This window comes from Rutidosis leptorrhynchoides, chromosome 3, assembly GCF_046630445.1.
Source record: "Rutidosis leptorrhynchoides isolate AG116_Rl617_1_P2 chromosome 3, CSIRO_AGI_Rlap_v1, whole genome shotgun sequence".
In the NCBI taxonomy this organism is placed as follows: Eukaryota; Viridiplantae; Streptophyta; class Magnoliopsida; order Asterales; family Asteraceae; genus Rutidosis; species Rutidosis leptorrhynchoides.
In genome coordinates, this window is record NC_092335.1 from 472,295,347 (window position 1) to 472,321,213 (window position 25,867).

Genomic DNA, 25,867 nt, shown 5'->3' on the forward strand with positions numbered 1-25,867 from the left:
GGAGGCACAACCGTTTGTGCCACCAATCTAACATTCCACATTGGAGTGTCGTTTAGATCGTTTTCTTGTTCTTCATTAACCGGTAAACCATGACCAATCGGATTATCTTCTCCTCCGTCCATATCTATCAAACAAAATGGCAAAACCTCAAAATACTTTCTTAAATCCCGTTCTTCTCTACGCTTATAAACCCCGTGCACGTGTTTTTATGGGTCGTAAAATAGATGTGTAAACTCTTCATCCTTTTGGGATCACCTTTTCATACACCAAAGTACCTAACCTTCAATAACAACGCAAACACAAATGGTTTTGCAATACAATAATATATAAAAACAATAAAATAACTTTTGTAAGGATGAATCCTTACAAAAGGATCGAACAACTAAAAGTTTAAACCAAATATCTAACTTAGCTCACCGCTCCCCGGCAGCGGTGCCAAGAAAGTGTGATGCGTGTGGAACAATACATCATTTACCCTCAAAATTTATACAAGATTCAAATATCACAAATAAGCACGCACAACTATCGAGCACTTAAAACCCGGTTATTATAGCACTTAATGTAAGTATTCGTTTCAAGTTCGTCCCATGAGAACGGTGTAAGTTGAATAAATGAAACTATTAGTTATCCTAGGGTTTATTTGATTGGGGGTTTTGGATTGATTTAACTATCAACTAAACTTGCTCAAATAAAATAAAACCTAAACTTGGCAAGTATAACTAGCAACAAGAAACAAGTATTGAGATCTAAATCAATTAACAAAGAGTGTTCACTTACCTAATCCTTGTAGTGACCCGAACTTTTCCATGTTTATATATATTAAATGAAATTGTTATTTACATGATTAAGTGTTTCCAACATGTTAAGCAATCAAACTTGTTAAGACTTGATTAATTGAAATAGGTTTCGTATAGACAATTGACCACCCAAGTTGACCGGTGATTCACGAACGTTAAAACTTGTAAAAACTATATGATGTCATATATATGGATATATGTATATAGTTAACATGGTATTATGATAAGTAAACATATCATTAAATATATTAACAATGAACTACATATGTAAAAACAAGACTACTAACTTAAGGATTTCGAAACGAGGCATATATGTAACGATTATCGTTGTAACGACATTTAAATGTATATATATCATATTAAGATATATTATTACATCATAATATCATGATAATTTAATAATTTAACATCTCTTTAGATATAATAAATAATGGGTTAATAACATTTAACAAGATCGTTAACCTAAGGGTTTCAAAACAACACGTACATGTAACCACTAACGATGACTTAACGACTCAGTTAAAATGTATATACATGTAGTGTTTTAATATGTATTCATACACTTTTGAAAGACTTCAAGACACTTATCAAAGTACTTCTACTTAACAAAAATGCTTACAATTACATCCTCATTCATTTTCATCAACAATTCTACTCGTATGCACCCGTATTCGTACTCGTACAATACCCAGCTTCTAAATGTATTTACTATTGGTATATACACTTCAATGATCAGCTCTTAGCAGCCCTTGTGAGTCACCTAACACATGTGGGAACCATCATTTAACATCTAGCAAGAAATATCTAACAAAACAACAAACTAATGGAGCCTATATTGAAGGCCTAAGTTCACGTGAACTTGCATACAAACAAACACATTCACTTTGCAATTTTCTTGAATCAAATTACTCTCTCTCATGTGTTCTTACTATGTTCTAAGTGTTATTCATCATCTTCATCAAAATCTAGCTCAATCTAGTTCATAAATCCATACATAAACCAAGTTATAAAACAACTACTTAAGAACACACCAACAACACTTCCAAGTTTGCTAGCTTACTTCCAATCTTGCAAATCCACTTTGAGTGATCATCCAACCTCATGAAATCTTTCTTATTTACAGTAGGATATCTTTATAATATAAAGTAATACTCATATTCAAACTTTGATTCATTTTCTATAACTTTAACAATCTTATTTCGAGTGGAAATCTTACTTGAATTTGTTTTCGTGTCATGATTTTGCTTCAAGAACTTTCAAACCATCCAAGGATTCTTTGAATCAAGATCTATTTTTCTCATTTCCAGTAGTTTTATCCACAAAACCTGAGGTAGTAATGATGTTCATAACAGCATTCGATTCATATATATAAAGCTGCCTTATTCGAAGGTTTAAACTTGAAATCACTAGAACATAGTTTAGTTAATTCTAAACTTGTTCGCAAACAAAAGTTAATCCTTCTAACTTGACTTTTAAAATCAACTAAACACATTTTCTATATCTATATGATATGGTAACTTAATGATTTAAAATCGGAAAACACGAAAAACACCGTAAAACCGGATATACGCCGTCGTAGTAACACCGCGGGCTGTTTTGGGTTAGTTAATTAAAAACTTTGATAAACTTTGATTTAAAAGTTGTTCTTCTGGGAAAATGATTTTTCTTATGAACATGAAACTATATCCAAGAATCATGGTTAAACTCAAAGTGGAAGTATGTTTTCCAAAATGGTCATCTAGACGTCGTTCTGACTACCTTTACAAAAATGACTTGTAACCTGTATTTCTGACTATAAACTTATACTTTTTCTGTTTAGATTCATAAACTTAAGTTCAATATGATACCATAGCAACTTGAAACACTCAAAACGGATTTAAAACGAAGAAGTTATGGGTAAAACAAGATTGGATAATTTTTCTTGTTGTAGCTACGTGAAAATTGGTAACAAATCTATATTAATCATATCCTAGCTAACTTATATTGTATTATACATGTATTCTTATATATTATGTAATCTTGGGATACCATAGACACGTATGCAAATGTTTTGACATATCATATCGACCCATCTATATATATTATTTGGAACAACCATAGACACTTTATATGCAGTATTGTTGGAGTTAGCTATACAGGGTTGAGGTTGATTCCAAAAATATATATATACTTTGAGTTGTGATCTAGCCTGAGATGTGTATACACTGGGTCGTGGATTGATTCAAGATAATATATATATCGATTTATTTCTGTACATCTAACTGTGGACAACTAGTTGTAGGTTACTAACGAGGACAGCTGACTTAATAAACTTAAAACATTAAAACGTATTAAAAATGTTGTAAATATATTTTGAACATACTTTGATATATATGTACATATTTGTTATTGGTTCGTGAATCGACCAGTGGCCAAGTCTTACTTCCCAACGAAGTAAAAATCTGTGAAAGTGAGTTATAGTCCCACTTTTAAAATCTAATATTTTGGGATGAGAATACATGCAATTTTATAAATGTTTTACAAAATAGACACAAGTAAATGAAACTACATTATATGGGTGAATGATCGAAGCCGAATATGCCTCTTTTTAGCTTGGTAGCCTAAGAATTTGGGAACATACCCCCAAATTGATAGATCTATCGGGCCCAACAAGCCCCATTCTGGAATTTGGAATGCTTTAGTACTTCGAAATTATCATGTCTGATGGGTGTCCCGGAATGATGGGGATATTCTATATACATCTTGTTAATGTCGGTTACCAGGTGTTCACCATATGAATGAATTTTATCTCTATGTATGGGATGTATATTGAAATATGAAATCTTGTGGTCTATTATTATGATTTGATAATATATAGGTTAAACCTATAACTCACCAACATTTTTGTTGACGTTTTAAGCATGTTTATTCTCAAGTGATTATTAAGAGCTTCCGCTGTTGCATACTAAAATAAGGACAAGATTTGGAGTCCATGCTTGTATGATATTGTGTAAAAACTGCATTCAAGAAACTTATTTTTTATGTAATATATTCTTATTGTAAACCATTATGTAATGGTTGTGTGTAAACGGTATATTTTAGATTATCATTATTTGATAATCTACTTAATATTTTTTTTTTAACATTTATTGATAAAATAAAGGTTATGGTTGTTTTAAAAATGAATGCAGTCTTGAAAAACGTCTCATATAGAGGTCAAAACCTCGCGACGAAATCAATTAATATGGAACGTTTATAATAAATATGAACGGGACATTTCAGTTAGTATCCGAGCGTTGGTCTTAGAGAACCAGAAATTTGCATTAGTGTGTCTTATCGAGTTTGTTAGGATACATTAGTGAGTCTGGACTTCGACCGTGTTTTCTTTAAAAATGATTGCTTAACACTTTTGTTGGAAACTATATATTATTAACATGTAAATATTATGTGATATATTAACCTCTTAATGTGTTTGATATTGTGTGATAGATGTCTACCACTAGTACAAATCCCATTGACTCACCTAATAATAATGAAGAGTCAAATATAATTTGGGAAGATTCACAAATTCCCGAAGAAGAACCAGAAGAGGAGGAACTGGAAGAAGAGGAACCGGAAGAAGAGGAACCAGAAGAGGAGGAACTGGAAGAGGAGGAACCAGAAGAAGAAGGGGTTTCGGAGGAAGAAATATTGATACCTACAGTAAATCGATTAAATAAAAGAAAATCATCAACCAACGGACCAAAGTTAAAAATGGTCAATGGTGTTTCCGCCGAGGAAGCAAAATATTGGGAAGATTACTAATTTTTCGATGAATCGGATCCCGATGAGGATTCCTATGATGTTATAGAAATTACCTCGACCCAATTTAATATAGTAAAAGAAAATAATAAGGGAAAAGGAATAAAAATAGAGAAACCTGATTCCAACCCCGATGAACTTTATATGTATCGGCAACGTCCGTATTTCCTAAATTGTAACAATAACCCGGGAACCTCTAAACCACCAGGTTTTTCTAAACCATTGTGGAAAACGAAGGCTCGTATTAGAGAAGCACCATATATCCCTAGAAAATTAGGAAAACGAACCAAGTCCGAAGAAGAAGAAACCAGTGATTCAGATTAGAGGGTTGTAATCATGTTGTGTATTATATGTATTGTAGTGTGCTTGTACTTTTATGTTCTATGTAAAAATTGCTTGTATTATTTGTTAATTATCTTTTACGAATCTAATCCTTGTCTATTTTACAGTATAAAAATACAAAATGGACGTTAAGGATAGACAACCAAAAATTTTAGAAGACCTACCAGGAGATATGATTGATGAAATCTTGTCTAGAGTCAGGCAGAATTTATCAGCACAATTAGTTACGGAAAAATTAGCTTGTCAAACGTTTGAAAGACATTCCAGGCATGCCTTAGTATATAAAAGGCTTTCCTTTGAAAGATAGGGTATATCACATTGGGGAGACTTTAAGTTACGCCAAGTTTTCTTTAAGGCATTTAGTGCGGGAAACCCAGATGCAATTTTACGCTACGGGTTACGAACCTATTTTGACTCAACATATCCCAACATAGGACTCCGTTCTTTAGAAAGAGCTTCTAACATGCAACATAAAGAAGCATGTTATGCTTACGGATTAATAATGTTCGCTTCTCATCAAATTGAGAAAAAGAACATTGGGTTAAAACTTTTAAATAAAACATTTTCACAAGTGACGGACTCAGTAGTTGGGGTAAGAAACAAGGTTTTTAGATTTCTACGAGGCTGTTGGGCATTACGAAACCCTCGTCCTTTGGACGATATAACAACATGCTGCCTAGCCAATGGTCATAACGGTTACTTTCCACAAGATCAAGGATGGGAAGTCCTCTTAGTAAAACCAGAATGCATGACTTGTTTCTGGACTTATGAATTACGTATCTTTATTTCTTTTGTTGAACAACTTGCGTATTAACTAGAATTGCCTTTATAGCTGCCGAGTAGTAAAGTTATTATGTGCTATATTTCATCCTATATGTATTATAGCGGTATTGTAAGTTTGTAAAATATTGTATAAAGTTTGAACGCGAAATATTATTGTAATAAGTTTTTCATATAGAAGCATAGTAGTTGAGTTGTATAGTAGTTAGTAAGTATGAACTTAACAGGTAGGTACTACCCGAATTAAAACTATAAAATGCTAATATGAAGAAAAAGCTTTTATAAATAAGTTCATATAATGCTACGAAATACTATTGACTACTCTTAAATTCTATATGATTAACTCAATTCTTTTGGCTATTTTTGAAGGAAATGGCACCGACGACTCGTCAGAATTTGAACATGAGCGAGGAAGACTTCCGTGTTTTCCTTGCAGCAAACATAGCTGCAGTACAGGCTGCGATGCAAAATAACAATAACTCTGGATCTAGCAGTGGAACTAATTCCACAAGAAATCGTGTAGGATGCTCCTACAAAGAATTCACTGCCTGCAAACCTTTGGAATTTGATGGAACTGAAGGACCAATTGAATTGAAACGGTGGACCGAGAAAGTCGAATCGGTGTTTGCCATAAGTAAGTGTACTGAAGAGGATAAAGTTAAGTACGCCACGCATACCTTCACAGGTACTGCGTTAACATGGTGGAACACCTATCTTGAACAGGTAGGACAAAATGTTGCTTACGCACTATCGTGGTCGGCATTCAAGCAATTGATGAACGTGCAGTACCGTCCTAGAAACGAAGTCAATAAGCTCAAGGTAGAGCTTAGAGAGTTACGAACACAAGGGTTTGATATTACCACATATGAACAAAGATTCACAGAGTTGTGCCTATTATGTCCAGGGACGTTCGAAGATGAAGAAGAGAAGATCGACGCGTTTATAAAAGCTTTACCAGTAAGGATTCAAGAAGATGTGAGTTCACACGAGCCCGCTTCCATACAAAAGGCAAGTCGAATGGCTCATAAACTCATAAATCAGATTGAGGGAAGAATTAAAGAGCAGGCGGCCGAAGAAGCCAACACAAAACAACTCAAGAGGAAGTGGGAGGAAAACGGTGACAAGAATCACCAGTACAACAACAACAATAATTACAACCACAATCGCAACAACTATCCCAACAATCGCAACAACAATCGCAACAATAACCGCAATCCTAACAGTAACTACAAAAAACGTCCCAACAACAACAACAACAACTACAACAATCGTTCCAACAACAATAACAATCCCAACAACAACCTCAATAACAACAACGGCAACAAAAACCAAAAATGCCAAAGGTGTGAAGAGTATCACCAGAATGGGTTCTGCATGACATTTTGCACCAAGTGTAAAAGAACTGGCCATGGTGCAAAAAAGTGTGAGGTCTACGGACCAAAGTTTAATAGAACTAAAGGGAAAAATAGTGGCGAAACAAGTAATGCCGCCTTTGTTTGTTATGGATGTAGAAAACCGGGCCACATTAGAAGTAATTGCCCGAATCAGGGGAATACTAATGGGCAGGGCCGCGGAAGAGTTTTCAATATTAATACGGCAGAAGCGCAGGAAGACCCGGAGCTTGTTACGGGTACGTTTCTTATTGACAATAAATCTGCTTATGCTTTATTTGATTCGGGTGCGGATAGAAGCTATATGAGTAGAGATTTTTGTGCTAAATTAAGTTGCCCATTGACGCCTTTGGATAATAAATTTTTACTTGAATTAGCAAACGGTAAATTAATTTCTGTAGATAATATATGTCAGGATAGAGAAATTAAACTAGGGGATGAAACGTTTAAAATTGATTTAATACCAGTCGAGTTAGGGAGTTTTGATGTAATAATTGGCATGGACTGGTTGAAAAAGGTGAGAGCAGAGGTGGTTTGTTACAAAAATGCGATTCGCATTATGCGTGAAAAGGGAAAACCTTTAATGGTGTACGGAGAAAAGAACAATGCGAAATTAAATCTTATTAGTATTTTGAAGGCGCAAAAACTAATAAGAAAAGGTTGTTACGTCATTCTAGCACACATCAAGGAAGTTAAACATGAAGAAAAGAACATCAGTGATGTTCCCGTCGCAAAAGAATTTCCCGATGTATTTCCAAAAGAATTACCTGGATTACCCCCACATCGATCCGTTGAATTTCAAATAGACCTTGTACTAGGAGCTGCACCAATAGCTTGTGCTCCATACCGACTCGCACCCAGCGAAATGAAAGAATTACAAATTCAGTTACAGGAACTTTTAGAGCTTGGTTTCATTCGACCAAGCACATCACCATGGGGAGCTCCTGTTTTGTTTGTCAAGAAGAAGGATGGTACATTTAGGTTGTGTATTGACTACCGAGAGTTGAACAAACTTACCATCAAGAACCGCTACCCACTACCGAGAATCGACAACTTATTTGATCAACTACAAGGCTCGTCGGTTTATTCGAAGATTGATTTATGTTCTGGGTATCATCAAATGCGGGTGAAGGAGGATGATATTCCAAAGACTGCTTTTAGGACGCATTACGGTCATTACGAGTTTATGGTTATGCCATTTGGGTTGACTAACTCACCAGCTTTGTTCATGGACCTCATGAACCTAGTATGTGGACCATACCTTGACAAGTTTGTCATTGTTTTCATCGATGACATACTTATTTACTCAAAGAATGACCAAGAGCATGAAGAACATTTGAGGAAAGTGCTAGAGTTGTTAAGGAAGGAAAAACTGTACGCTAAGTTTTCAAAGTGTGCATTTTGGTTGGAAGAAGTTCAATTTCTCGGTCACATAGTGAACAAAGAAGGTATTCAGGTGGATCCAGCAAAGATTGAAAACCGTTGAAAAGTGGGAAACCCCAAAACCTTCGAAACACATACGCTAATTTTTAGGGCTAGCTGGTTATTACAGGAGATTCATCCAAGATTTTTCCAAAATAGTAAAACCCTTGACTGCATTAACGCATAAAGGGAAGAAATTTGAATGGAAGGATGAACAAGAGAAAGCATTTCAATTGTTGAAGAAAAAGTAAACTACGGCACCTATATTGTCATTACCTAAAGGGAATGATGATTTTGTGATATATTATGATGCCTCAAAGCAAGGTCTCGGTTGTGTATTATTGCAATGAACGAAGGTAATTGCTTATGCGTCTAGACAATTGAAGACTCAAGAGAAGAATTATATGACGCATGATTTGGAATTAGGCACGGTGGTTTTTGCATTAAAGACTTGGAGGCACTATTTATATGGGGTCAAAAGTATTATATATACCGACCACAAAAGTCTTCAACACATATTTAATCAGAAACAACTGAACATGAGGCAGCGTAGATGGATTGAATTGTTGAATGATTACGACTTTGAGATTCGTTACCACCCGGGGAAGGCAAATGTGGTAGTCGACGCCTTGAGCAGAAAGGACAGAGAACCTATTCAAGTAAAAGCTATGAATGTAATGATTCACACTAATCTTACTACTCAAATAAAGGAGGCGCAGCAAAGAGTTTTAAAAGAGGGAAACTTAAAGGATGAAAAACCCAAAGGATAGGAGAAGCACCTTAATATTCTGGAAGACGGAACCCGGTATAGGGCTGAAAGAATTTGGGTACCAAAATTTGGAGATATGACAGAAATGGTACTTAAAGAAGCTCATAAAACCAGATACTCAATACATCCTGGAATGGGGAAGATGTACAAAGATCTCAAGAAACATTTTTGGTGGCCAGGTATGAAAGCCGGTGTTGCTAAATACGTAGGGGAATGTTTGACGTGTTCTAAGGTCAAAGCGGAGCATCAGAAACCATCAGGTCTACTTCAACAACCCGAAATCCCGGAATGGAAATGGGAAAACATTACCATGGATTTCATCACTAAATTACCAAGGACTGCAAGTGGTTTTGATACTATTTGGGTAATAGTTGATCATCTCACCAAATCAGCACACTTCGTGCCAATAAGAGAAATTGACAAGATGGAGAAGTTATCACGGCTTTATTTGAAGGAAGTCATCTCTAGACATGGAATACCAATCTCTATTATCTCTGATAGGGATTGCAGATTTATTTCAAGATTCTGGCAGATATTAGAGCAGGCATTAGGAACTCGTCTAGACATGAGTACTGCTTATCATCCACAAACTGATGGGCAGAGTGAAAGGACGATACAAACACTTAAAACATGCTACGAGCATGTGTTATTGATTTCGGAAACAGTTGGGATCAACACCTTCCGTTAGCAGAATTTTCTTACAACAACAGCTACCATTCAAGCATTGAGATGGCGCCATTTGAAGCACTTTATGGTAGAAAGTGCAGGTCTCTGATTTGTTAGAGTGAAGTGGGGGATAGAAATATTACGGGTCCAGAGATAATACAAGAAACTACCGAGAAGATCATTTAAATTCAACAACGGTTGAAAACCGCCCAAAGTCGACAAAAGAGCTACGCTGACATTAAAAGAAAAGATATAGAATTTGAAATTGGAGAGATGGTCATGCTTAAAGTTGCACCTTGGAAAGGCGTTGTTCGATTTGGTAAACGGGGAAAATTAAATCCAAGGTATATTGGACCATTCAAGATTATTAATCGTGTCGGACCAGTTGCTTACCGACTTGAATTACCTCAACAACTCGCAGCTGTACATAACACTTTCCACGTCTCGAATTTGAAGAAATGTTTTGCTAAATAAGATCTTACTATTCCGTTAGATGAAATCCAAATCAACGAAAAACTTCAATTCATCGAAGAACCCGTCGAAATAATGGATCGTGAGGTTAAAAGACTTAAGCAAAACAAGATACCATTTGTTAAGGTTCGATGAAATGCTTGTAGAGGACGTGAGTTCACCTGGGAACGAGAAGATCGGATGAAGAAGAAATATCCACACTTATTTCCAGAAGATACGTCAACACCTCCAACTGCTTAAAATTTCGGGACGAAATTTATTTAACGGGCAGGTACTGTAGTGACCCGAACTTTTTCATGTTTATATATATTGAATGAAATTGTTATTTACATGATTAAGTGTTTCCAACATATTAAGCAATCAAACTTGTTAAGACTTGATTAAATGAAATAGGTTTCATATAGACAATTGACCACCCAAGTTGACCGGTGATTCACGAACGTTAAAACTTGTAAAAACTATATGATGTCATATATATGAATATATATATATATATAGTTAACATGGTATTATGATAATTAAACATATCATTAAATTTATTAACAATGAACTACATATGTAAAAACAAGACTACTAACTTAAGGATTTTGAAACGAGGCATATATGTAACGATTATCGTTGTAACGACATTTAAATGTATATATATCATATTAAGATATATTATTACATCATAATATCATGATAATGTAATAATTTAATATCTCTTTAGATATAATAAACAATGGGTTAACAACATTTAACAAGATCGTTAACCCAAAGGTTTCAAAACAACACTTCCATGTAACGACTAACGATGACTTAACGACTCAGTTAAAATGTATATACATGTAGTGTTTTAATATGTATTCATACAATTTTTAAAGACTTCAAAACACTTATCAAAGTACTTCTACTTAACAAAAATACTTACAATTACATCCTCATTCATTTTTATCAACAATTCTACTCGTATGCACCCGTATTCATACTTGTACAATACCCAGCTTCTAAATGTATTTACTATTGGTATATACACTTCAAGGATCAGCTCTTTGTAGCCCTTGTGAGTCACCTAACACATGTGGGAACTATCATTTAACATCTAGCAAGAAATATCTAACAAAACAACAAACTAATGGAGCCTATATTGAAGGCCTAAGTTCACGTGAACTTTCATACACACAAACACATTCACTTTGCAATTTTATTGAATCAAATTACTCTCTCTCAAGTGTTCTTCCTTTGTTCTAAGTGTTCTTCATCATCTTCATCAAAATCTAGCTCAATCTAGTTCATAAATCCATACATAAACCAATTTATAAAACAACTACTCAAGAACACACCAACAACACTTCCAAGTTTGCTAGCTTACTTCGAATCTTGCAAATCCACTTTGAGTGATAATCCAACCTCAAGAAATCTTTCTTATTTACAGTAAGATATCTTTCTAATATAAGGAAATACTCATATTCAAATTTTGATTCATTTTCTATAACTTTAACAATCTTATTTCGAGTGAAAATCTTACTTGAATTTGTTTTCGTGTCATGATTTTGCTTCAAGAACTTTCAAGCCATCCAAGGATCCTTTGAAGCTAGATCTATTTTTCTCACTTCCAGTAGGTTTATCCACAAAACCTGAGGTAGTAATGATGTTCATAACATCATTCAATTCATATATATAAAACTACCTTATTCGAAGGTTTAAATTTGAAATCACTAGAACATAGTTTAGTTAATTCTAAACTTGTTCGCAAACAAAAGTTAATCCTTCTAACTTGACTTTTAAAATAAACTAAACACATGTTCTATATCTATATGATATGCTAACTTAATGATTGAAAACCGAAAAACACGAAAAACGCCGTAAAACAGGATATACGCCGTCGTAGTAACACCACGGGCTGTTTTGGGTTAGTTAATTAAAAACTATGATAAAATTTGATTTAAAAGTTGTTCTTCTGGGAAAATGATTTTTCTTATGAACATGAAACTATATCCAAAAATCATGGTTAAACTCAAAGTGGAAGTATGTTTTCCAAAATGGTCATCTAGACGTCGTTCTTTCGACTGAAATGATTACCTTTATAAAAACTACTTGTAACCTATATTTTTGACTATAAACTTATACTTTTTCTGTTTAGATTCATAAACTTAAGTTCAATATGAAACCATATCAACTTGAAACACTCAAAACGGATTTAAAACGAAGAAGTTATGGGTAAAACAAGATTGGATAATTTTTCTTGTTGTAGCTACGTGAAAATTGGTAACAAATCTATATTAATCATATCCTAGCTAACTTATATTGTATTATACATGTATTCTTACATATTATGTAATCTTGGGATACCATAGACACGTGTACAAATGTTTTGACATATCATATCGACCCATCTATATATATTATTTGGAACAACCATAGACACTCTATATACAGTAATGTTGGAGTTAGCTATACAGGGTTGAGGTTGATTCCAAAAATATATATACTTTGAGTTGTGATCTAGCCTGAGACGTGTATACACTAGGTCGTGGATTGATTCAAGATAATATATATCAATTTATTTCTGTACATCTAACTGTAGACAACTAATTGTAGGTTACTAACGAGGACAGCTGACTTAATAAACTTAAAACATTAAAACGTATTAAAAATGTTGTAAATATATTTTGAACATACTTTGATATATGTGTACATATTTGTTATAGGTTCGTGAATCGACCAGTGGCCAAGTCTTACTTTCCGATGAAGTAAAAATCTGTGAAAGTGAGTTATAGTCCCACTTTTAAAATCTAATATTTTGGGATGAGAATACATGCAATTTTATAAATGTTTTACGAAATAGACACAATTAAATGAAACTACATTATATGGGTGAATGATCGAAGCCGAATATGCCCCTTTTTAGCTTGGTAGCCTAAGAATTTGGGAACAGACCCCCAAATTGATGCGAATCCTAAAGATAGATCTATCGGGCCCAACAAGCCCCATTCTGGAATTTGGAATGCTTTAGTACTTCGAAATTATCATGTCCGATGGGTGTCCCGAAATAATGGGGATATTCTATATGCATCTTGTTAATGTCGGTTACCAGGTGTTCACCATATGAATGAATTTTATCTCTATGTATGGGATGTATATTGAAATATGAAATCTTGTGGTCTATTATTATGATTTGATAATATATAGGTTAAACCTATAGCTCACCAACATTTTTGTTGACGTTTTAAGCATGTTTATTCTCAGGTGATTATTAAGAGCTTCCGCTGTTGCATACTAAAATAAGGACAAGATTTGGAGTCCATGCTTGTATGATATTGTGTAAAAATCGCATTCAAGAAACTTATTTTTGATGTAATATATTCTTATTGTAAACTATTATGTAATGGTCGTGTGTAAACGGTGTATTTTAGATTATCATTATTTGATAATCTACGTAATGTTTTTTTTAAACCTTTATCGATAAAATGAAGGTTATGTTTGTTTTAAAAATGAATGCAGTCTTTGAAAAACGTCTCATATAGAGGTCAAAACCTCACGACGAAATCAATTAATATGGAACGTTTATAATAAATATGAACGGGACATTTCAATCCTCTCTATGCTTGGATTGCCCTATTTTACCCAATTTGATATCGCATTAGTTGTTTGAACTATTAGTTGTTTTGCATTACTACCAAACCTTAATCAAATTATACTTTTGCAAATTCACATAAGCATGGTATCCTATGATTAAGTTAAGTATGAGTGGTTATTGAGATTATGCGTGGATTGAAATCAATTAAAACCCTTCAACTATCAAAATCACTTAAGATAATCAAACACCACTATGTTGAACAAAGGTTAATTGAAAACCAACTTAGACTAAGAACACAATCACTTGAAATCCTTATTCTAGTTGTCTAGATCACCTAAGGTGTTGAAGCACAAATTGATTCACTACTCAAATCACTAAGAGAGCTACTCAATCTATGTAATCAAAGTAAAACCTATATCAAATCATAGCAATGGACCTCATAGCTAACAAAATAACACTTGCTCATGTATATCATTCAAAAACAACTTTATTCAATTGACTAAGGGCAAATCCTTAGCATTAGAGATTCATAGATAAGTAAAAACAAACAAATTAGCCAAGCCTGGCTAAGATTACACTAATCATAACCATAGAAACACAAATAATCATTATCTTTAGTTATTACAAGTAATTGATTCAAAACTAGATGAAGAAAAGTAAAGATTACAACCCAAAATGATAAAGAGAAGAAGATCTAGAGCTAATAATGATGAAACTTGAGCTTGCTTCCTTCAATTCACCTTCAAACTCTAATGGATGATGAAATTAGGGTTTTGTGTGTGAAATTTGGACTAAAAACTGCAGCTCTCTTGATAATGACCTCCTTTCTTTCCTTTTATAGTGCTGAGAATTTTGGGCTGAATCATCGTCAGGAGCGCCGCTTTTGACACATGAGCGGCGCTTTTGACTTAGTTTCAGGAGCGCCGCTTTTGGATTTAGGTGTGGCGCTTTTCATGGTAGGAGCGGCGCTTTTGACAATTAAGAATGGCGCTTCTTGCCACTGGTGGAAATTGGTGCCAAAACGTGCATAAGAGCGCCGCTTTTCACTGAGGTGCGACGCTTTTGATCATCACGAGCGGCACTCCTTGATTAGGAGCGGCGCTTTTGGAGCTGAATCCTGCACTTGTCATTTCCTTTGCAACTTTTTATTAAGACTTGGTCAAATTTACACCAAATCAGGCTTTTAGCCGTGAACCGACACTTTTGTGCAGAAAAACAACGTTCGGGCTCAACGATCCTCAAAAGCGAATGAAATGAGGGAGATATTGCGAGATAAAACGTGTATTATTAGAGCAATATCAAATCCCATCACTCCCGAATACATCATATCATTCCATCATTATAGGCTTTCCGCTCAAGCATGGGGTTTATAGCGACTGGTAACATAAAATTGCGTTCTTGCAGAGTATGCAATAAAATTGAGACAAACAAAGCCTTCTGAATCGAAAGGTATAAGTTTAAGGTAGAAGCTCATGGCTGACAGGGTTTCTAGAAAAACCGTGAGAACCTTTCTGTTCGATTAAATCGAAAGTACATCGAGGTGTGTAAATGGAAATTAAGAACAGAAGAAATAGTATACCTTGAAGTGTATTTTGTATTGCAAAAAGATTACACAATTGTTGTACAAGGAGATAGCATATATATAGATACATTAGGCTATCCTAGAAGCATCTAGTATTAACCATGTATTTAATGCACACAACTACTAAAAACTCTAACACTCCCCCTCAAGCTGGAGCATAGAAATTGATCATGCCCAGCTTGTCACGAAACTGACGGATGCATCTTCCAGGTAAAGCTTTAGTGAAAATGTCGGCCAATTGTTCATTACTTTTAACATGGGGTATACTAATAATCCCTTCTTCTAACTTTTCTCGAGTGAAATGACAGTCAACTTCTATATGCTTGGTTCTTTCATAAAAGAAAGGATTGCTTGCAATATGAATAGCGGCCTTGTTATCACACCACAAGTTCATTGGTTCGGACTTAGCAAAACAAATCTCACCAAGTAGGTTACAAACCCATATAAGTTCACAAGTAGTCTGTGCCATGGCTCGATACTCAGATTCCGCACTTGAACGAGATACCACATTTTATTTCTTACTTTTCCAAGATACAAGATTTCCTCCGAAAAAGACACAATAACCTATTGTAGATCGTTTAGTTGTGGGATAACCATTATAATCAGCATCAGAAAAGCCCTCAATGGTGTGATGACCATGATTCTGGTATAAGATACCACGACCCGGTGTACCTTTTAAGTACTTTAAAATATGAGTGACGGCATCCCAATGTGAGGTTCTTAGAGATGATAAGAACTGACTAACAACACCCACGGGAAAAGCAATATCAGGACGAGTGAGGGTAAGATAATTCAACTTGCTAACAATTCTTCTATACTTTTCTGGGTTCATGAGTAGTTCTCCGTCATCTTTCGTTAACTTCGCATTCGGTATCATTGGTGCTTCACAAGTTTTTACGTCAATCAAACCAGAATCACTGAGCACATCTAGACAATACTTTCTCTGAGATAAGAAAATTCCTTTTTTGTTTCGAGAGACTTCAATACCAAGAAAATATTTCAAAGGACCTAGATCCTTTGTTTGGAATCGAGTGCTTAGGAATGTTTTCAGTTTGTCAATCCCTTCTTTATCACTTCCGGTGATTACAATATCATCCACATAAACAACAAGGAAAATGCACCCAGAGTTAGATGAAGCGAAGAATACCGAGTGATCATATGCACTTCTTCTTAGGCTAAACTCATTTACAACAACATTAAACTTCCCAAACCAGGCACGAGGGGATTGCTTCAAACCATATATTGCTTTCTATAATTTACAGACTCTACCAGACTCCCCCTGAGCAACAAACCCAGGTGGTTGTTCCATATAAACTTCTTCTTGCAAATCTCCATGTAAAAAAAGCATCCTTTACATCAAGTTGGTGAAGTGTCCACTGATACGTAGCAGCTAAAGAAATGAATAATCTGATAGATGTGAGTTTAGCAACATGACAAAATGTCTCACAATAATCAACCCCATATGTTTGAGCATAACCCTTAGCAACTAACCGAGCTTTCAACCGTGCCAAAGAACCATCAGGATTAACCTTGATCGTGAAGACCCACTTACAACCAATTGCCTTTTTGGATACATGTAAGTTAACTAATGCCCAAGTGCCATTATGATCAAGAGCGTTCATCTCCTCAATCATCGCGGCGCGCCATCCAAAATGAGCCAAAGTTTCACCAATTGTTTTTGGAATGGAGATAGAGTCTAGAGTAGCAACAAAAGAGCGAGAAGATACGGACAATTTATCATAAGAGACAAAGGAAGCAATAGGATAAGTACATGTAAGTTTACCTTTTCAAAGAGCGATGGGTATATCGGAATCTGAACCTGGAGATTGAGTGTCATGAATATCAATGGAAACATCATTTGGTGACTCATCAGGAGGATCTTTCGACGGTGATTCAGGCACAGATTGGGCTCTGATGTGGGACGAGGACGCCGACTGTATACATACTAAAAGCGATCAGTTTGTTTCGATGATGTGGGATTTGGTGTAGGATTTCGTGTGGGTACTTCTACAATATATGTCAATAAGTCATCACTCTCCTCATGATTGCGAGAGACTGACACCAGAAAGAAAGGTAACTTTTCTTAGAATGTGACATCTCGAGAAACAACATAACACTGAAGAGTAGGGGAAAAACATATGTAACCTTTCTGAAGACGAGAGTATCCAAGGAACACACATTTGATGGACTTAGGATCTAATTTAGTGTGGTGAGGTTGAGTGTCCCGCACAAAACAAGTACTACCAAAAATCTTTGGCTCAATCGGAAATAAAGATTTTGTGGGAAACAAAACTGAATATGGAATGTCACCATCGAGAACAGTGGATGGCATCCGATTTATAAGAAAACATGCAGTTGAAACGGCATCAGCCTAAAACGGTTTCAGAACATTTATTTGAAACAAAAGTGCTCGGTCAACTTCAAGAAGATGTCGATTCTTCCATTCCGCAACCCCATTTTGAGCTGGTGTATCAACACAAGATGACTCGTGAAGGATACCATTCTGAAGCATATATGAAGAAAATGATTCTGAAAGAAATTCTTTGGCATTATCACTTCTCAAAGTTTGAACAAAAACCTGAAATTGTGTTTTTACTTCGGCAACAAATGAGCAAAAGTGAGTGAATACTCAGAACAACTTTTCATCAAATAAAGTCAGTAACACGAGAATAGTCATCGATAAAAGTAACAAAGTATTTAAAATTGGGCTTGGAAGTAACGGAACATGGACCCCAAACATCAGAGTGAACCAATTCAAATGGAGAGGAGGCTTGTTTATTGACGATGGGAGCTAGGTGGACACGATGGTGTTTAGCAAACTGACACGGCTCACAATACAGAGATGACAAAGTAGAGAATTCAGGACATGATTTCTTCATACTTTGAAGAGAAGGATGTCCTAACCGACAATGCATCTCATAAGGGGATGATGACTTAGAGCATACCAATGAACGTGACATTTTTGTTTCAGGTTCAAATATGTATAGGCCATCAGATACCCGTCCTCTACCAATAATTTTCTTAGTCGATAGATCCTGGAACACACAAGAATCAGGAAGAAATAAAGCAGAACAATTCGACTCACGAGTAATTTTGCTAGCAGATAACAAATTGAATGAAAAATTCGGTAGACTTAAAACTGATGATAATGAAATATGTGGGGTAAGGTTGATGGAGCCTGAACCTAGAACAGGAGAAGTAGTGCCATTTGCAATCGTGACATGTGATGGTTGTGATTTGAAGTCAGAGAAAAAATGATGGTTACCTTTCATGTGATCTGAAGCACCAGAATCGATGACCCATTTAGTAGACGATGATAAAAGCCATGTATTAGACTTACTTGTATCAGCAAAAGCGGCAATTGGTGTCGTGAGTTTCAAAGATTCTCTTAGTCGTACATATTCCTCATATTCTTCTGCAGAGATTGTGAATGTAGGAGAAGCCACACATGAAGAAATTTTCTTCGCACCATTAATGCTTAATTTAATAATATGAAATAAGCAGTACCAAACTGAACAAATCACCAAAAATGATGGAGAATAAAGCAAATCATAAAATACTTCCGGGTAAATAAACATTTTCTCAATGATCCAGAAACAATCACTAAATCATAAATAGCAGGAGAGGTCGAGAAAGGCACTAACCAAATACACAAGCACAGTAGCAACCCAAAGCTCAAATACAGTAACCCAAATGAATACAAATGGTAGCAGTAAAGGGGAATCCAAATAAATTTCTTAAACTCTAACAGAGTTCAATAGTAACAAACAGGCAAACAGTGACCAGAATGAACCAATTTAACTAGTAGCAGCAATAATAGTCGAATTTAAAAGTACCAATCTGGACCAATACTCACCGGGGTTTTGGTCAGAAATTGAAGACGAGCTTACCAAAAATTTTCACGATGGAAGGAAATGTTTCACGCGCCCTCATGCACCGGCGCGTGGGACGGCAGTAACCGGTGGTGGGCGGCGCGTGGAGGTCTTGTGGTTGCCAAAATTCAAATTAATTTTCAATGTTTGCAATTCATGGCCGACTGAACCGATTGGCGGGGGTGGTGAGATCCAAAAATTATTCTCCGTTGGTGAGTTCAAAAGCTCAATCGTTGTACAGTGGTTGTACTCATAGGGTACAACACGTTCTAAACTCAGGAACACGAAAAGACAGAAATTAGATGAAAACGATCTCACATGGATCGATTCAGAGCAGAAACCAAAGTTTTCTTTTCTATGCACTCTCCTGGGTGCTCACTAAAACAGACACTGAGGTACTCTCTGATATCATGTAAATGGAAATTAGGAACAGAAGAAATAGTATACCTTGAAGTATATTTTGTATTGCAAAAAGATTACACAATTGTTGTACAAGGAGAGAGCATATATATAGATACATTATGCTATCCTAGAAGCATCTAGTATTAACCATGTATTTAATGCACACAACTACTAACAACTCTAACAAGATGATAGCGGACAGCTTCAATACTTTGTGCTCAATTGACTACTTAAAAAATTCGTGTGATCTCAAATGATGATTGAGTCTATGATTTAAGCGGACATAGAAATATGTTCAAGTAATTAAATGCTAAAGTGATCTTCAAAAAGTCTGCACAGAAAATCTGATAAGTTTATTGATTTTCAAAGACTAATGGTGTAGGTACTTAAAATTTAAAATCAGAACAAAAGGTTCGTAATAAAAGAAATTAACGATGTTAAAACTGCAAATTATAGTTCAGTTCTGATCCCAGAAAAATTGATTAATTCATCTTCTCACAAAAATATGTGTTAATGCTTCGATAGCTGTAATATCTGTTCTTGTTTATGTAATATAAATAGCGAGTTGATTAGTTCTCAAAATCATGCTTGTAATGTTCACTATGCGGATAGTTTATCGTTTTAACTCACCATTCTGTATATCTTTGCATTTACTTTTAGATATATTGCATCTTAATATGAAAAAGACAAAAAGATTTTAGTGTGTTTTAGCATTTCTGCATGTTTCATACTGTAAATTATTGCATAACAATTGGTGGTTACTTCATAAACTATGTATGTGTGGACTAGGGGGAGTAAGCAAGTGTGAAAGATACGAAATAAATGAAAAGGTGATTAGTCGAGTATTAGGTTACTTGATTCATTCATGATTAATGACGGGATCTTGTGTACTTGATAAGAAAGAGAATTTTTTAGTAAAAGCGTATTTTGAATTTATAGGATAAGTTGAAATTGGCAATAACAAAAGCGAGAAAGTTGGGACTTAAAGTTTTAAAATTTTAATTTTGGATTGTACATCCGTACGGTTACACAATGCAACCGCACGGATACACCATGTAACCGTACGGTTACAAATGGGTTAATGATTTTGAGTTAAATGTACACCCGTACGGGTACAACACGCACCCACACGGATGTAAAATATTTGGCCAGTTACACCTCTACAACCGCACGGTTGCAGAGTGGGTATATATACCCAAATACAGATCCGGGTTTGTTTATACTTTCATAATTTCTAATTGCAAATTTCATCAAAACTACCAAAGTGTTAGAACGAGTTTTTGCTTGTGTTTTCTACTTCCAGCTTTCAATTGTGATTCTATTGATCATAACAGGTACTCGTTTCAACTTCTAAATCTCTAGTTTTGATTAGTTTTTAGTTTTTGTAAAAGTTAGATCAATACTAGTCGATTAAGGGTGTTTTGATTGAAATTGTTTGTTAGTTTATGTTAGTCGAAGGTATATGGGACTAATAGAATAGGTTTTTTGATGATCAAAACATTTTTATTGGATTTGGGTTTTAAAAACCGTAACAGGTTTAATGAACACAACCGTACGGTTGCACCTTGCAACCGTGTTAAATCATCATGCAACCGTACAGATGCACATCAGAAACCCTAATTTTGAATTTATGATTATTAATGCTTATGTTTGCGATATTGTGCTTGTTTTTTAGAAGTTAAGATGTCTGGAACTCCTTATGCTTCTAATGTTCCTACTGATGAGGGTACTGGCTCTGGTTTTGGTCGTCCTCGGCTGATAAGAGGTCTAAGCCAAGGCGAGTCACTAAATTTCGCTCAAAGAAGGCAACTGAGCACAATAATGAGCTTCAGGTTGGCGGCAACAATAATATGCTTGCTAATTTGAACAAGTGTGAGTATCTGGATGATTATCACAGAATCATGGAGTTTCTAAGGAGGTCTCATATCCACAAGGCTATATCTCACGATGTGCCTTCTACATCTCACACCAGCGTGAGTTCTAGAAAAATGCTAAGTTGTTTAAGACGATGGATGGTGATCGTCGCGTTGATGTTCTTAATAGTAGAGTTCAAGGAAAGCCCATTGTTGTTACTGAAGGGCATATTAGAAGGTTGTGGAACTTCAGCGACTCAGCTGAAATGAAAACGAGGTTGAATATGGGGCTGGTTAAAGGTTGTTTCCAAAGGTGCAAATATATTGTGGATTTAACCAAGTCTAAGGAGCTGAAATCTGGTTTCTGTCCGACTTTCCGTTACTTCGCTCATGTTATCATTCAATGTCTCAGCTCAAGGAGAGAAGGACGTGATGAGTTAAACTCTGTGATGCATTCCATGATGGTTGCTTTGATTCTGAATCTGCCATTCAATTTTTCTGGCATGATCTTTGATTACATGATAGAGAATAATAAGTTTAAATCTGATCCATATATGTTGTATCCTCGATTTCTTCCGCTCGATATTGATTCTCAACACAATGAGCTTGTTAAGGTGGACTCGGATCGTATGACTTATGATCTTCTACAAGGGTAAGACCGCTCCTCCAAACCGTCCTTTGGTTGGACATTTGCTCAAGGTTGACTATGTGGCTCAGAACCCGAGAATGTGGAGAAATGATGACAGTGATTCTGATAAGGAGGATATTGTTACGGTTCTACCTGAATCGAAAGATGAATAAGAAGATCAAGGAGCTGGTTCTCAGTCGGATCATACTGGTGATAATATGGACAACTACAGTTTAGAAAATGAGGTTGATGTGAATGAAAGTGGTGATATTTTGTTGTCACTAAAACGGAGAGAGGTTCGGAAAATGAACTATTAAGGAGGCCGAAGAGGAAGAGGATTAACGTGAAAAGGACTGACGTGTCTTCATCTGGTGCTGCTGCTGCAAATATTTAATCATAAACACCAAGACTTGAGGTCCCGCTAACTCAACCATCTCAGACACCTCCTGTGCAACCAACTCCACAACCGACTCAACAAGCTCCACCACCACCAGTTGTTACTTCACAAGCTAGCAGCTCGTTGGCTCTTTCTATTCCTAATCCTACTTTGGTGAGCCTTCAGGCAACTGTGTTAAGCCTGGTGAATAAGTATGATGAGATGAAAGCTAAGAACAAGGAGAAGAATAAGTTGGTTGTCAATTTAGAAGCTAAGGTGAATTCTTTGGCTAGTGAACTTCAGAAATCAAAGAAAGAGGCTGCTGATCTTAGGAAGCTTTCTGAGGATCAGGCTAAGAGGATAAGGGGCTTAGATTGTCGTGAGTGTAGGTTTAAAAATAGATTGGAGGCGGATCCTCAAGACAGTACTATTCGTCAAAAGCCTGAGCATATCGGTGATGATCTGGTCTCGACAGAAAGTGAATTCTCCTCGGACTCATCTTCTGATGGTCCTGAGAACGTAAGTCAAATTCAGGAGGTACATTTTCCTAAACCCTTATCTGTTGATATTCATAAGTTAATGTATTTTCTGGACAATCAAGGTACAGTGATCAGCTCGCTTAACAATGATGTCGAAGAGGGAGAAATTGTACATTCAATGAGTGATGAGGAGATTGCTAAGATGTTTGGTATAGAGGTAGAGCAGTTGATTGTTGCTGAGAAAACACTAAATACAGCGGGTTCACGTGAAAATAGACATACAGGTGATGATAGTGCTGAAGAAGTTATCATTGAAGATGCTTCTGATGATGAAGAAACTGTGAATAGTGCTGATGAAAAAGACTTGCCAGAGTTTGCGGATCTATTTAAATGACAAAATTATGATGTTTTGAATCGCAAAGTTGATGAGAAGTGAACTGCTAAGGAGGATGAGTCTTCCGGTGTAAATAAGGACGGTGAGAATCTTGAAACAGTGAATAAACAAAAGAATCATGAATGGAGGGAATATCAGAAATCCTCTACAAAGTCTTGGTTTAAGAAGATACCATTGGAACCGAAATACAAGTTATTTTATGATAGAACGGGCAAGGTTACTGGTGGAAAGATTCTCAGCTGGGCGTATTTAAAAGATCTTAATTGTTTTGCTGTTAGAAGGGAGAATATGGTTGATTACTTCAAGCATGCTGCAGACATGAAGTCTCTTCCTTATTTTGAAATGATGGAGTTAGCTAGACTGCCACTACTTTATCATGAATCTGATGGATGGGGTCAGTGGATGCAGTTTAAGATTAAGAAAGAGTTTAAATATGGTTGGTCAGTGTTGGAACTACAGTTTCCTAAAATGTCATATCGAATTGATCAAGAAACTGGAAGGAGAGTTAGAGTTGTGAAATATAAGCGTTCAAAGATGATGAAATTCCTCTGGTTCGCAAGATGCCACAAAATTTTGGTAAACGGTTTAAATGGTGGTATTATGATGGACGAACTGATGAGGCAGTTATGTAACGACCCTGGAATTTCTAACATTTATTTATTAATAATTATTATTATTAATACGTGTGATTAAACGAATGTACGTTATTACATTTACATGTTGCCATGATTGCCCGAACTTGACTTTTAAGTGCCCGAAACGTCTTTGTGACACCCGAAACTTTCACGAATAAAATTTTTAGATATTATTTACATTCATGATTAAATTTATTAATCATTTTAATTAACTAAGACTATTAGTTAGTTACTTGGGCTTTAATTGGATTAACTTGTGAATTATTGGACTTGGGCTTGTTTAAAGCTAATGGACTTATGACTTTGGGCTTGTAAGCCCACCATACCTTTTAAGTGGACTTAGTTAGCCCACTCTTGCATGTAAGTATCAAATTTGTTGGTAACTAGTTAGTTAGCTTGTTTAGGAATCTAGTTAACTTGCCATTCCCATGTAAACACACCAAGTAACCAACTTTTGAAGCTTTACATGCTAGAGACCACCAAACAAAGCCCCCCCCCCTTGTGAGCTGCTGCTGGCCGAATGTTTTAGGCCTTGGGAGTGCCTTTTTTTGTTTCATTTTATGTAATACTACTTCACTTGTTACACTCTCAAACACACACACACAAAAATACTTCCAAGTTTTCTCTCTTTTCTCTCTAAGTTGTAGTAAGTAACAAGCTTTAATTTCTCTTCTTTTTCTTTAACCAAAACTGAATTCAAACATCACATAATCATCATCATCTTTTGTTACTTGTTGTTGTTAGTTTGTTACATGTAATTGTTAGTTGTTCTTTACTTGTTACAAGAATAAACTTTCTAGTTTGATTCTTCTTATTTCTTGTATTTATCAAGAACACTCAAGAACATAACTTACTAGTTATGATTCTACATATACTTTCTTAAAAGATTGCAAGTTCATGTGTTGATTAAATTCATACTTGAAGTTCATGAAGTAAACTTTAAAGTTTACTTTCTAAAGATCAAACTTTGGTTTGAATCTTTAAAGTATGAACAACCATGAACCTTTTCTTGTTTATTTAAGTTTACTTCTTCAAATTATGCACTTTAATTTCATGTAGTTAGTTTATATGGTCAAGTACTACAAGTTAGTCTTGATCTCATATCTCTTGAACAAATTAAGTTAACCTTGGAAGTTCAAGAACACACAAATAAGTTTTCTTTAAATATAACTTTGGATCTAGACTTTTGAGTCTTGGATCTTCAAGATCAAACTAAGAACTATGTTCTACTACTTATGATCTTGATTAGTTAGTTAACTTTCAAGTTTATAGTTCAATATTTCTTTTAAAGTTCATGTATGTGTTAGATCTAAGACTTTGATGTAACTTTGGTTCATCAAACTACATGCAACTCTTAAGTGAGTTGTGCTTCATGTCTTAGACTTGCACTAGGGTTATGATGGTCAAGACTTGGCTAAGATGATGTAGATACATCAATGAGTTGTACACTTGAAGCTATATGCATCAAGGATGAGAACCATGATGAACATCAAGCACCAAGACCACCGGAACCCTTTTAAACTCACTGCTTCTGTCCAAAACCTACTGACCTGATGCTTCTGGAACAGACCAGTAGACCTGGGCTGTTCTAACCTTTATTTTTAGATAGAACTTTTCGAGTAGATAACTTTTCATATAGGACTCGTCTTAATCCGAGTTACGGTTTAGG

General features: G+C 35.5%; 1 protein-coding gene and 1 pseudogene across 1 annotated transcript in view; one reads left to right on the plus strand and one right to left on the minus strand.

The window, feature by feature from the left end:
- The window catches only part of LOC139902863 (metallothionein-like protein type 2), a 190,091-nt gene that overhangs the window by 123,874 nt on the left and 40,350 nt on the right, over positions 1–25,867 (minus strand). The gene's annotated exons all lie outside the window — the stretch shown is intronic.
- The window catches only part of LOC139896342 (L-galactose dehydrogenase-like), a 185,232-nt pseudogene that overhangs the window by 120,270 nt on the left and 39,095 nt on the right, over positions 1–25,867 (plus strand).